Source organism: Tetrao urogallus (assembly GCF_951394365.1).
Source record: "Tetrao urogallus genome assembly, chromosome: 5".
Classification (NCBI taxonomy): domain Eukaryota; kingdom Metazoa; phylum Chordata; class Aves; order Galliformes; family Phasianidae; genus Tetrao; species Tetrao urogallus.
This window is the reverse complement of record NC_136818.1, coordinates 62,680,836-62,695,839: the sequence shown is the minus strand read 5'-3', so window position 1 is coordinate 62,695,839 and position 15,004 is coordinate 62,680,836.

Here is a 15,004-nt window from a genome sequence, read left to right as displayed (position 1 = left end):
CTCCATTCACCTGCAGCACGCAGGTACTGACCATTATTATCTGTTCACAATAACTTGCTTGCTTGACCAGAGGAATGGAGACAATCATCTTTGCTGCCTATTGAGACACAAGTGCACATCCTAAAGTGCTTACCTTGGAAAGCAGTTTTTCAGTTTTCATCCTGTTTTCTTCTTGAACAGATAGTAAGCAGCTCCTGGTGTGGGATGCCAGGTAGTCATAGGTAGCCAGGACTTCTGAAGTGACTTTTGGTGGGCTAAAGGTTCACTGACCCCAACCAAAAAATTGAGGATTTCAGCAGCAACCACAGAAATCCTGACTTCATAGAATCACAAAATGGCCTGGGTTGAAAGGGACCACAATGCTCATCCAGTTCCAACCCCCTGCTGTGTGCAGGTCACCAACCAGCAGACCAGGCTGCCCAGAGCCACATCCAGCCTGGCCTTGAATGCCTGCAGGGATGGGGCATCCACAGCCTCCTTGGGCAACCTGTGCCAGTGCCTCACCACCCTCTGGGGGAAAAACTTCCTCCTAACATCTTACCTAAACCTCCCCTATCTCAGTTTAAAACCATTTCCCCTCGTCCTATCACTATGTGTGCTCATAAACAGCTGTGCACTTCCCATTGAATAAAAGAAGGGCAATCATAATAAAGTGAATTAGAAAAATACTGCCATAGAGGAATGTTCTAAGATAAGAAGCGAAGGAAGGGTACCTTGTCTTAACCTGGTGTGAAGTGGGTGGAATTGGGGTGCTTTTACACATTTGCATCATTTTGGTTCACACTGCTTCATGCAGCTTATTGTTATCAACATGCCGAGCGTGGCAATGAGCTGAGTGCACTAATTACAAGAAAAAGAAAGCAAAAGACTAACAGAATGTCCAAGGTGATTGATTACAAAATATACCAGCAACAATAACGTCAATTATTTTAGGAAATAACATTGGCACCTCCCGTGGCAGCGGAAGGCAGCAGTCAAACAGCACAACATGACATCTGCAGTGACAGACAAGGGAGCATTGCAGCTTTTAATTACTTTACCGACCGATGGCTTTCACAGTGTTTGCAATGAGTGTGCATGTATGGGAGGCTGCTGACATTGCTGTCCATGGCCATTCACAGAGATGAAAATGAGAGCTGCAGGTGGCCAGCTCTTCACTGCTGCCCATGGGCCAACTTGCATGGCAGGGTAGGAGGGAGGGAATCATAGAATCATATCGTAGAATCACAAAATGGCCTGGGTTGCAAAGGAGCACAGTGCTCATCCAGCTCCAACCCCCTGCTGTTTGCAGGTCACCAACCAGTAGCCCAGGCTGCCCAGAGCCACATCCAGCCTGGCCTTGAATGCCTGCAGGGATGGGGCATCCACAGCCTCCTTGGGCAACCTGTTCCAGTGCCTCACCACCCTCTGGGGGAAAAAATTGCTCCTAACATCTAACTTAAACCTCCCCTGTCTCAGTTTAAAACCATTCCCCTTGTCCTATCACTATTCACCCTTGAAAACAGCCATCACCCCTCCTGTTTATACGCTCCCTTCAAGTACTGGAAGGCCACAGTGAGGTCTCCCCAGAGCCTTCTCCAACTCAACAAGCCCAGTTCCCTCAACCTTTCCTCATAGGAGAGGTGCTCCAGCCCTCTGATCATCTTAGTGGTCCTCCTCCGGACTCGTTCCAAGAGCTCTGCATCTTTCTTGTACTGGGGGCCCCAGGGCTGGATGCGCAGCTCCAGATGGGACCTCACAAGAGCTCAGTAGAGGAGGACAATCACCTCCCTCTCCCTGCCGGCCAGTCCTCTTTTATGCAGCCCAAAGGGAAAGGGCAAGGCAGGTGCTGCTGTTCTTCATCATCTGCTCATCAGCTGTGAGGGTCACAGCACACCTTGACCTGGAGGAAAGACACCCTATGACAAAGCGTCCTGAGATGGACCCGGTATTTCGGGAGGATGTGGAGGACAGCTCAAGCTGTCCCTGTCAGCACACACAGTCGGAAAGGAGCTGTCACAAAACGGATGTCCTCAGAAATGAAGCGCTGCACAAACTTTGGTCATCGCGGTAATTACATCGCCGTTTGAAGAGGAACGTTCTTAACATCGGAGAACTGCAAGAAATGCTCTTTTCCTGTCAGCCACCAGCAAAGGGCACAACAAACCCGCAGTACCACCCGTCTGTGTGACAGGACTGCCCTCGCTGGGAAATGTTCCTCAGCAGCAACGAGGAAAATGCCACAGGGCATCAGGAGGAAAAAGGAACAAAACCTCACTGGAGAGATGGATCTTCTTCACGCAGTGTCCCCCAGCAAGGAAAAGACCTGTCAGTCTGAATGGTGGTGTTGTGTCCAAAGGGGTTTCCGATGCCTGCCTGGGCCACCACCACTCCCTGCCCCTCTCGCTGATGCCCACAGCAGTGACTATAAGAAAAATATTTTCAATTTTTTTTTTCTATGTAATTGAAGGGTCAGATTGAACACTCAGAATTACTTAAGGCTCCTAAGTAACACATGCACGGTGTGTAATACAGCCTAAAACTAAAATAGGCCTATGATTCCCAGAAAGCACATATAGGTGCATACCATGAAAACAGTAGGAAGTGCAGAACTTTCTCACATCTTCCTCAAGTGTAACAATTATGAGATTTCTTTAATCCCCAAACACCTGATTTCTTCAGCACAGTAGCCTGCTCCTACCCACATCTGTTTTCTGCTATTATTATAGAATCACAGAATGGCCTGGATTGAAAAGGGTCCACAATGCTCATCCAGTTCCAACCCCCTGCTGTGTGCAGGTCACCAACCAGCAGCCCAGGCTGCCCAGAGCCACATCCAGCCTGGCCTTGGATGCCTGCAGGGATGGGGCATCCACAGCCTCCTTGGGCAACCTGTTCCAGTGCCTCACCACCCTCTGGGTGAAGAACTTCCTCCTAACATCTAACTTAAATCTCCCATTTTCTTACAAAAGACCTTCAGACAGGAGCACCCCAAGTGGCCCTGCAGGACCTGAGCAATGTTGGCAGGTCCCTGCAGCCCCCTCACCTCCCTTGGTGCCACCAGCAACTCCTGCACTTTGCCCAATAGTGACATTGTGGTTTACATATTCAGAAGTTTTCTTGGCAAACTGTACAACAGGAGAAGCTCTGTGCTATGAATGTGCTATCAAGCCTCTGTGCAGATGAAAGGCAGGAAAACAATATAATCAATGAAGAATTTGGGTGTTGAGAGGGTGGAAACGCTTATTTTCAAATCATATTTATGTCCAAAACAACAACAAACATAATTTTAGCTGTTATGCATTTTGGATTTTTTTTTTCCCCCTTTGCATCTGAAGAATCAAAAAGTGCTCTTCCATTCAACAGGGATAAAAACACATTTAGTACAGATGCTATAAGAAAGGATATCAGTGAACTGCAAAGTGATTATGTTATACCCCTGGGCAATAAGGCTGTCATCGAATTTCAAAACAAGATGTGAGAATCTGGGACAGTTCTGCGGTTGGGTCACAACGTGTGGTTTGCAGTCACATCTTCTGTTTTCTAGCTATAAATTAAAATGCAACGTTTCTAGTAGCAACTCACCCACTGGAAATACGCACAGGAACTTGAGTGGATCTGGGAAGGAGAGCATGGGATGTGCAGCAGGTCTTAGCTGCAGGTCAACCACCCCCACTTGCAATACTGCTCAAACAGAATCATGGAATAGAATCACAGAATGGCCTGGGTTGAAAAGGACCAAAATGATCATCTAGTTTGAAACCTCAGGCTATGTGCAGGGTCACCAACCACCAGACCAAGCTGCCCAGGGAGCAGGGAGAATGGGGAACGTGAGCACTGACAGCTTCAGTTCAATGCAGGGCTCTGCAACTTGGTACTGGCTAGGAACAAAATCTGAAGTTCTGTGTGCGTGACCCACCTGCACCTCATAGGAGCGATATAAATAATTTAAGGTGTGGGAAATGCAAGAACAAAGGCAGTTCTAAATATCAAATCCTGAACCACACCCTGGAGAAACCCCTTGGTTTCTCTACAGTTCCCTTTACCTTTTTAGAAAGGGAAAAACAAAGAAAGAAACAGAAGAAAACAACAACAACCAATCAACCAACAATAATTGACAGGGTCTTGGTTCCATTCTGATGGGGCAGAGAAAGCTTTAAAGCCACAACAATCACCTACGCAACAGGAAAGCGATTTGCTGCATCTACACAGTAGCAACACGTTTCAGTGCTAATTCCACATTTATGTTTTTAACAATACCAAAATGCCAAAACGAGGGGTTACACGCCTTGCGAGAGCAGTGAAAGGGCAGCAGCAGCCCCACGTGGGCAGGTCGGTCTCAGTGCAATGCCATGGGATCAGCATCCTGCCCACCAAACCCCGCTGCGCAGCCAGCACGCGGTGTCAGCAGAAACACAGCTCAATCCTACAGCGAGGAGGGTCATTTCTAAAGGTAATTGAAGTCTTTTTAGTCTGCAACTGTCAAAGTGTTTTGAGAATAACAGACCTTGACACGCTGAAAGTTGAATGAGATCGGGAGATTGATCCACCCCAGCATTTGATTTCCAACACGAAGTTTGCACTGCACTTTTATCAGGATAGCACTGAACAAATGCTTCCCGTTACATAAAGGAACAAAGGGAAAATGCTCTGATGCCTAGAGCAAGGAACAAAATATTCAAAATCTAGGCTTGTCCCCTTACCTTTGTCAGAATGGTTGAATCCCATTTCTCCTAGCAGCTACAATGCATCTGATATCAGCAACATGTTGGAGAGTGGAGGTCATCTAGAATGATAAAATTAAACCCATTTAGCTGAAAACACTTCTAAATCCACCTTATACGTATGCTGCTGCACTGCCAACTTCCCAGTGCTGTAGAGGCAGATGGAGAGATCTGCACTGAGAATTTCAAAGCTCTGGTGCAATCCAGACGGGGCAGGAAAGACCACAGGAAAGGCTGCAAGGAAAGGGAAGGGATTAATGGGATTTCCTAATGAAAATATCTGGACCCCGAGAGATCCCATCCTTCTCCATTTGGATATGACAGTTGCTATTCTAAACACAATTATTTACAAAGGAGCTGTAATTTCAACACTTCTATTTGTAAAGAGAAACAGCCTGTTTGCTCATTCTTACCGAAGTCCCAGCAGTTAGTGCTGCCCACCTCGAGGTCAGAAGCCAGGAATGTGACAACAGGTGGGAACCAGCCAGGGCTGGTCCTCCCTCCTCTTCCATGGTGACACTCCACGGGAGGCAAATCTCTCTCAAACAACTTTAGGGAAAACAGCTGGGTACCAATTTCTAGGGAAGGACTGAAGGCATAGAATGCTCTCAGTAGATCGCAGTAGATTGGCTACAGTTCACCCAGCTTCTGTAGCCAGGTGTAAAAAGACTGCAAGCAGCAATTGATCCATCAATTAGCCACTGGCTGACAAGCACAGAATGCAGCTCAGGTTGGAAAAACTCCTCAGCTAAGCAAAGGCACAGCCATTGACCCTCACTGCCCCTCATGGATCCTAGAGCTCTCACTATTGATGGATGCACCAACACCTGGATGGCATCAAACATTTTTCTTTAATGATTTCTACCCTTCCATGAAAGCACTGCTCCTCTTGATCTCTTCTTGCTTGACCTGACTCCAGAAATCCTGCCCTATGCTAAAGCATGGCTCCTTGGGCCACCAGCAGCTGAGCCCAAGGAGGGGCAGGAGACTGGTGAGAATGGGACTACCCAGCAGAAGAAGAAGTGGACAGAAAGTACAGAATGTATGTAAAATATTTCATAACATGCATAATCCACTGAACTGCCAGAGCTAGTCTTGATGAGGAAAAAAAAAAAAGGGAACTTTTTAGTGCAGTACATGATACATTGATTATTTTATAGATAATTTTTGACCCATCATTACAATGGCTGAGTGCTTGGCAGACCATGATGAGTACTGGCAATTAAACGCTTCAGACAACGCGCTGATGCTTTTTTACAGTCCATTATCAATGAGAGAAACAGCTCTTCAGCAGAAATCCTGCAAAACAAATGAAATTGTAACCTAATTGAATACATCCCCCTTTTGACTTCCCCATCCAAAAGCAAATCCAGCAGCCAGGAAACAGAGCTACACCTGCAGCTTGCTGCTGCCCCCTCCCAACACAATGCGCAGCCCCATCCCTGCTGCCCTGCACACAGGCACTGCTGAGTGCTCGCATCCCTCCTCGCAGGTTGTGCTCTGCTTTGATTTTCCACTCGCTCTGCTCTTGCCTGAAGGTACCTTCCTCTGCTCCATCGTTTTGTTTTAAGAAGAGAAATGCAAGTGACGTTCCTTTTATAGCTCCACTACAGGTGAATTATCTGGTAAAATAGGTAAGTGCCTGGCTTTTTTCCCTTTGAGTTCTCTTACTGCAAAAATATAACACAGCGGGTGTACTGATTTATTATTATCAGCACAGAGTAATAAAAGCATCATTTGATACCGTGCCAGCATCAATATTCGTTTGCAGAACAAAACAAGCCCTCCAGCCCCCCAAGCAGTTCCAGGTTACCCCAAAACTCAGCCCCCAGTTAGACCAGAAGATTCCCACAGCCCCACATCTGCGCTGGCAGAGCTCCCATGTCCACAGCTGGAGGTGCTACTGACAAACTGGGGGAAGGAGCCAGTGTGGAGCTGTTCCCTTCTAAAAATGCTCCCTCCTTAATTAACAGAAGTCAAGGGAGAGGGCAGAAGGAGGGAGAGGATGGAAAAAAAGAAAAGAACATCTAAAATGTAGACGTCAGTACTTAAAAAGAAAGAGGAAACCAGGCACTTGCTCACACATGGGGCTTTGCGGTCACTGGTCACTTCCAATTAGATTGTACCCTCGGCTAATGCTCGCTGTCAGCCAGAAACAGGGAGCACTGGAGGAAAACAACTTCCACGCAGAGAATATTCTTTGCATGGGTACTGCCATGGCCTCCAGGTGAGGACAGCATCCCTGCTGCACTGAGAGAGCGTGTCAGGTCCTGCTGGCAGAGCACAGCCACATCCTGCTGCCCTGGTGCTGCTGTGGTTCTCAGAGAGCATCGACTGCACCAGGCTGAGGGAGACGAGCAGGAGCCACAGCCATGTGTGCTGCTCCTCCAGGTGGGATACTGTGGGTTCAGTCTGAATGGGAACCTGGTGTTACCTGACTTGGAGGGAGAGGAAGGTGAGGAAGATCTTCAGAGCACTGAAATGAGAATGTACTGCTGGAAGAGGGGGATGCATTTGCTGAATGCAGCTGTAGCATCATGGAGTCACAGGATGGTTGGGTTGGAAAGGACCTCAAAGCCCACCCAGTTCCAACCCACGAGCAGGGAACACTACACCAGCTGCACAGGGCCCATCCATGGCTGTGGGCACTGGCAGGGATGGGGCATCAGGAGGGCTGTGCCAAAGCCTCACCACCCTCATGGTGAACAATTCTTCCTAACACCTCATCTAAATCTCCCTTCTTTTAGCTTTCAGACATTACCCTCTGCCCTATTACTACCTCCCCTGATGAAGTGTTCCTCCCAGCCTTCCTGTAGGTCCTTCCAAGCTCTGACAAGCTTCCCCCGAGCCTTCCCCAGGCTGCACATCCCCAGCTCCCCATGCCTCTAGCTGTGGCTTTGCCCAGTGATGCTCAGTCCCACAGCCTCAGGCTCTGTGCCGGCATCTAAACTTCTCCAACGCTCACTGAAAAGACTTCAGTTTTTCCTTACAATCCAACATGCACGTTGAGTTAAATTCTACTTACGCCCGGATCTTTCCCACCAGGGCTCACATTAGGCTCGCACTGATTTTGTTGCCTGGAGTGAACAACTCCTCAAAGGAAATTTCTCACCAGCATGCGGGAATCTCCCTGCATTACTACAGTCCAGGCTGAAACCACAGGTTTTATGGCATCTCCTTAACGCTACGAGGGCTTCAGAAAAGCAGTCTCACCCCCATCAGCAGAAGTATTAGCAGGAGAAATAGTAAGGTAATACAGAAACAGTGCATGTAGGTGTGATGGGCACTGCCAGCCTTGTGGCTTCTCCATCCCAAGGACACCTACCAGGCACCTTGGTCCGAGTCTGAGAGGCACTTCATCCCTTCTGGAGGGTTATGCCATTTGTATGGTTACAAATGCTCTTGGCTGCTTATGTCAGGTACTGTGTGCGACATGGAAGGTCTGGCACAAGCTCTGCACAGCCCTCTTTATGGTCAGCAATTCAATACACAGGTTGACCTCTTAAAAAAAACAACACAAAAAACACCTATTTCTAGGTTTTTACTATCATTTTCCTCTAAGGAATGAGTTAACAATAGCGTGCTACAGAGAAGAACAATGCCAACAAATATATTTTCCAGCTGTACAAAGTGATAAATTCATGGACTGGAGTTTATAGCCAGCACAATAAGACACTGCTGACAGTCAGATCTCAACACAGGTATAAAAAGCAGGACAGGTCTCCTTGTGATGCGTGTAGGGAGAATAAAGCTATCTCACCTCACGCAAGAATGCATTTTCTTCATCTGAATGTTTTTAATTTGCAGTTGATGTAGGGTCTTTTTCTCTGAGATTCTGAGCATGTGAACACAATTCAGGAAAATGTATGTAATTTTCAGAGAAACAGTAATTACAGCTCAAGTGAACTCTGTGTATTCTGCAATGACTTCTCTCCCTACAAGAACACACTTCCCAAGCCAATGTTCTTAGTGTTAAATTTAATGTTAATAAGCATCTTAAATTGCATAATTTATGCTAATCTAAAAAATGTTTTGCCGAGACCGAGGCTGGTGGGGTTTCTTTACCTTGCAAATTGTTACACTTCTACATTAGTCATTTTTGATTCAACGCAGCGTGCGTGTCAAACTGTTTTAAAATGGTGTCTGGATACCTATTAATTTCCACAGGCTCTTTAATATTCTGCTATGTACTTTTCTTTTTTAAGTTGAGACGTTTTTGTAGTTGCTTTTCTCCTGTTCTCCACCGCCGCGGCAGCGATCCATCATTGTCTGTAGGAACGATGGAGAAAGAAAAGTCGGTTTAGATTGGGATTACAGTGCTGAGGGAGCAAAAGCACAGCCATAGGAAAATCAACACAGAGAATAAACACAGAACTCGGAAGAGCAGCGAACAACAGGAGCATGTACAGAAATGCCTTATCTATAGGAAAACAGTGTCACATTTGATTTCGTCTGCGCTCTCCCTCTGTGAAAGACTCCCTCAAACGCCGATGACGCCGTCTGTTTCCCTCTGATGGAAACTGGCAGGAGGCCACAGCTCTCAATAACAGCACAACAAGCATCTTTTCAAGCATCTGTTAAGCAGCCAGACCTCCTGGTCTGGAAATGTGTATGAGAGTGATGATGCTTATTCTGGGTGATATAATTAATTACGAGTACAGTCAGAGGCCCCCGAGCATTGCTATATGGAGCAGTGCAAGGAACCGGGCGCTGCTCGTGGTAAAGGCACTTCAGCCATGACAGGTGAGGCTCAGGGCACACTCATGACCTTTGGGGACCAAGCAGCTGCTGCCCTCAAAGCCTTTTCAGACGTGTTTAATAGGAATCATTTGAAAAAGAAAATTCCAACACAGTTTGAGTTTCTTGCACTTAAAGGAGGAAAAAAAAACAATAATCAGAAGAACCTCATGGAAACCTCAAGGGCAGGCTGGATGGGGCCTGAGCAGCTAGTGCCTGATTGAGTGGTTGTCAGCTGAAGCTGGAGTGGGAACTGGGTGATCTTCGAGGTCCCTTCCAAGCCAAGCCATCCTATGACTCTATGAAATACTGTCCATCAAGGAGGCTAAAGGTCTGGAAAAAGTGCTGATACGGGCAGGTTACTGAAATCTGCCCTGGGCTCCAACTCAGAGGAAGCTCATAAAAATCATTAGCAAGTTATGCAAATGAAAAATAACCTGTTGGTAAGGAAAGCAAAGCTTTACCACTGAGTCTGAAGCATTAATATGCTAAGCTCAGCGTCCCTCCATTTACGTTCTGCAGCTCTGCAATGCAGTTTGGGCTGCAAATATTTAAGTTCAACAACAGAAGTGCCAAACCGTGCAGTGAACATCTGAGCGAATGGTCCTAACAATACAGATTCAACCCAAAATAGCAATGTTTCACCATCCATAAAATCTCTGCAAGTCTGGGATGGCACATGGGGAATTTGGGTGGCAATGAATCTTAGATGGTCAGCTTGGATTTTGAAAACCATCCATCACCACGTCTCTGCACCAGGATGGCATGAAGGCTCAATGCAAAATGGGGCCATGCAGAGCCCCCGTCCCATGGGGGAGGTCAGCACGTGTCCACGCAATACACTGGTTCAAAACCAGCTCTTTCCAATGTGAAATGAGCCATTTGATTCAGCAACTTCGCATTAAATTGTTGGAATACAGCACTGTCACCCTGGAAATAAATAAATAAAAGGGTCTATTGTTTGATAGAGGAGCCTAATTTACAGTAATTATTCATGTCTACACAACGCGTATGACAAAACCAGGGGAAATTACAAACCCTCCTAATGGCCCCTCTCAGCAGCCGGTCAGTTCCCATACAAGAAACAAGTATTTATACCGAGCCACGTGTCTCTGCATTACCAAGAACAGGGCAATTGCAAGCCTGAAATTCAGTTTAGATCCGTGAAAAGCACAAAAGCAGAATGAAAGGAAATTGAAATATCGGAGTAGCTCGACCTCACAGTTCCCATAACCACATTAATGCTGAAAGCTGGAGATACAGGAAAACCCTCGGTTTTCCACCTCACACCTGCATGTACTCAGCCCTTTTTGCACAGCCATACATTGCATGTACTACAATTTATTGCTTCATCACAAGGCAGGGTGGAAAAATTGAAAAATGCCTTATTTGTTTTGTGCGGAGGGTGGTGAGCAATCAGAGCAGAGAAGTGAGCAGGGCTTAAGTGTGGTGACTTTCACGGCTGATCCTGCGTATAAGTGAGTGCTTTTCACTGAATATAAATAAGTTGAGCAAAATGCAGGTAATTTATCAATGCAGTATCTCAAAGGACACATTAACAGTAAGCAAACAGCCAGAAAGATGTTCTGCGTTTACTTAAAAATATCACACATTTTTTACTGCGAGAATACACCCAACTTCACCAAGAGATTTATGATGGGGAGGCAATGAGAAGCTGAACAGGGCATCCTGCTCACTTCCAGCAATGCAACTAAAAGGCAGCAGGGAAAAGAGCTGCAGCTCTGCAGAATGTGCTGCCAATACAGAGACTGCATCCACCATCACCCTCGCCTCTGAGGCACCACAGACTCACACCTAACGTCACAGAGCTGGAAAAAACAATGTCTGCCACCCCTTCCACTGCTTTCAGATTGAGGATAAAATACTTTTTCAAAACAGCTCCAAAAGATATTCCAAAGTCCAACACAGTATGGCAACTTCCAGATGGAACAAATAGGATGACTACTGTTAGGTACTAAAACTGCCATACATACACTTAAATCTAAAACAAGCTGTTACCCAGGCAAAAAGTCTCTTTGCTTACTTCACCTGATAATGTCCAATATCCATACAAAACAACAGTGTGGTCAAAGAAAGCTTTCTAAAGAGAGGTGAGTATCCACCATGAGACAGCTGGCATCAAAGTTACTTCTTGCATGGGATGGCATCAAAGTTGGCTGCTTGCATGGGATGGATTCCAGGATGGTCACAACAACTAACAGGAGAGTTGTCAAGAAGTGAGAAGCTGGACACTTCAACTAGTCAACGAAATAAGCCATTCTGCATTAAAAAATGTGTGTTTGGATATATGCATGTGTGTGTACAAATGACACACAGGTATTCATATAGGTGTGTAACAGAGAAACAACATCTGACTTGAGTTTGGAGACAATCCTGCTCCTCCCCAACACAAGCTATCCAATTTGTTACCTTCAGAGTCGGAGCACTGGAACAGGCTGCCCAGGGAGGTGGTGGAGTCTCCTTCTCTGGAGATGTTCAAGACCTGCCTGGATGCCGACCTGTGCAACCTGCTGTAGGGAACCTGCTTTGGCAGGGGGGTTGGACTCGATGATCTCTGGAGGTCCCTTCCAACCCCTACAATTCTGTGATTCTGATTCTGTGATTCAGGAACAGGAGGACAATCTTTAGTCTGATTCATCCATACTCACATTCCATTACTTCTCTGCAAACAAAGACACACATCTCAGATATCAGTGGTGAAGAATAAGATATGCATTAAGACAAAACTGAATTTAAGGACATTCTACAGTCAGAAATTTGCGGTATCACCAGAGACATCTTCAGTAATCAAAAATGTCAATTAGAAAAAGTGGCTTAAGAACTGACCTTTGCATTGAGCTTCCCGCTGAAAATAAATTTGATTAAAAAACAAACAACTGCCTCCCAGCAAAGCTTTTGTGGTACTGCATGAGACTGATGAGAATCGACATGTATGCCTGTGGAAATTATCCTCTCAGTCATAAGCTAAGACTTAGAGAATGAGAATTACAGGCTTCTCAATGTTATTAAGGGACTGTAAGTTAACTTTCAGTGAGTAACTACAGGTCAACTTTCGAGAAGGAAAAACCACTGCCCATTAAAATCTGTTTTCTCAAACGATTTTGAAACTTGACCTAAATGTGTATTCATTTACTTACTTTCAGGAAAGTTACCACATGTTCCTCTCACAGGAATGGGGTATGCCAGCAGAGCAGCTCTGCAGCCCTTAAGCACAGGACAAACCAAGGCTTGTAAGACATGATGGTGGGAAGAGCAGGAGCAGAGGTGGAACAGCAGAGCATCCTCACCAAGCAGGGAGAAAACAGGCCTTCATGCATTTAGTGCCCAGTAATGAATTGCCACAGCAACAGGACAGACCACAGAGACAAAAGATGAGCCACTGCAAAATCCCCAAAGGTTCAAAGGGCACATCCACAAACCCACACACGTTCACCAGCAGCAGGACAACCCAGGAGATGGGATGTGGATTTCCCAGAGGACGCACCTCTTGTCCGTCCCTGTAACCAAGCTTGGGCAGTTTCTTGGACAAGCACACCTCAGATCTTGTGAGTACATAAGTATGGCAACGAAAGTGGGAGAGACACTACTTTGGGTAACATTAAATAATCTTATTTTCCTGTATTTTCTCATATAGAGCTCTTCGACGTGAGCTGAGCTTTGCTGCAGTGTCACAAGAAATTCATACTGCGTTTGTATGTTCTGCTGTATACCACCACTGGAGGATAAAGGAAGACAATATACTGTAGGAAAAATAACAGCCTTCGCAGGATTGTTCATTGCTTAGAGACTGTAACTGAATTAGGTTTTGGATTTGCTGAAGTGCATTTTTACAACACTTTGAGGAGGGTAATGATCCGTTCTGGCTGGGTTTTACAAGAGTCAAAGTCTAGAAGCTGTTAGATTGAAAAAATGGTGACAATTTGGGCCTGAAAGTGAATCTGAGAGTCTGATTTTCAACCCCTTATCTCAGCTTGTATATTTGTAACACATACGTATGTATGAGATTTAAAGTTTGTAGTGCAAGGCCAATTTAAAACTGCAGCTCTTGTTCGAGAAGTGTTGCAGGGCCAAACCATAACACCTGCATGAGCACAGGAATTTGTAAAAGGTGTGTGAAAACAAACACATTATCAGAAATACGGCTCTATTGAATAACCATTCAATTAAAGGCCCATGTGCAAATCTCTTGTTGACTTCGGGATGCAAATGGAACAGAAAAGAGGAAAACTCACCAGCATCCCAACAGTCTTCAGCACAGTAACAATATCAGAATTTAAACTGATCTTCAATTAAACTAATGACTTACAGAGTTAATATTGTAGTACATTGTTGATCAACAGAAAGAATCCTTTTCAGCTTGTTTCTCTTGAAAGGAGATTATACCAGTCCCAAAACAAGTAGGGAAGTGTAGGACAATCTGTAGCAGTTAATTCTGATAGCTCTCTCATTGCAAGCGAAGCGTTTGATTGACCCAAAGTTCCATGATGTTTGCAAGCAAAATTATAAGCACATAATTAACTATTTGGGCCACTCTTTATGAAAGGACAACCATTCTGCCTTTACAACATTACTGTTGCGCTGCTGTGTAAAGCATGCTTCTGCCTGTTAACCTACAAAAAAAAGCAGAAGTCAGCACTTATAGCAGCCCTTCACTGAGCACAACACTGAAATTCTGCAGGAAGAAGGGAAAACACCAAGGAAATGTATTCAGTTTCTTAAGACAAATTTTTAAAATAGTATTTTATTTTTTTGAGTCAGTGGTATATTTAAAAACAATCTACCATAAGAGTATAAAGATTGCAGATAGTAAAAAACAGAAGTGTGATGACAATAAAAAACGCTACAGTATAGTTAGTTTCCTTCCTCCCTCCCAACGCCCCTCCCCATCACTGTCCAATATTTTTCAGAGGCCAATAATTGGAAAAAAATTAGCTTTTTTTTTTTTTTTTTTTTTTTTTTACACTTTCAGCAATTAAGAAATTAAAAATATGTAAGGCATTTCTTGTAGGTACATTAATTCATTATCACATGAAAAGCAGGCAGCATAAAAATTAAACAATCTAAAAACCATCGTATATACACATTCTGTACAGAATGATGGCACAAAGTGATTCCACCCAGTTCACCCTAATCCACATGAAATATTACACATTCAAATGAAACAGAAAGCTTTTCTCATCCTTGTACTGAGGTCTAGAATGACCACAAATCTACCTGTGTGCTTTGTTTCTTTTCCTATATGCTCGTGCCCACCCATGGCTAAGAGGCTGTCCTGGTTTACCAGCTGATGATGCAAAGAACAGCCAACTGAATGAAAATGTAAACGACTGGTTTTAAAAAGGCCATCAGCTCTCAGCTTATTCATGACACGGCAGAAATGAAGACGTATGACACAAATAAGCTGTGTCTGATTGCAGGGCCTGGAGATAACTGTTATTCGGGGAAATCCTACTGCAGCTTCTCATTATCACAAAGCCTAATCCAACGTGCATTCAATTCACTGTGAATATTGCCATTGATTCCTATATACACTGAGATTAAGT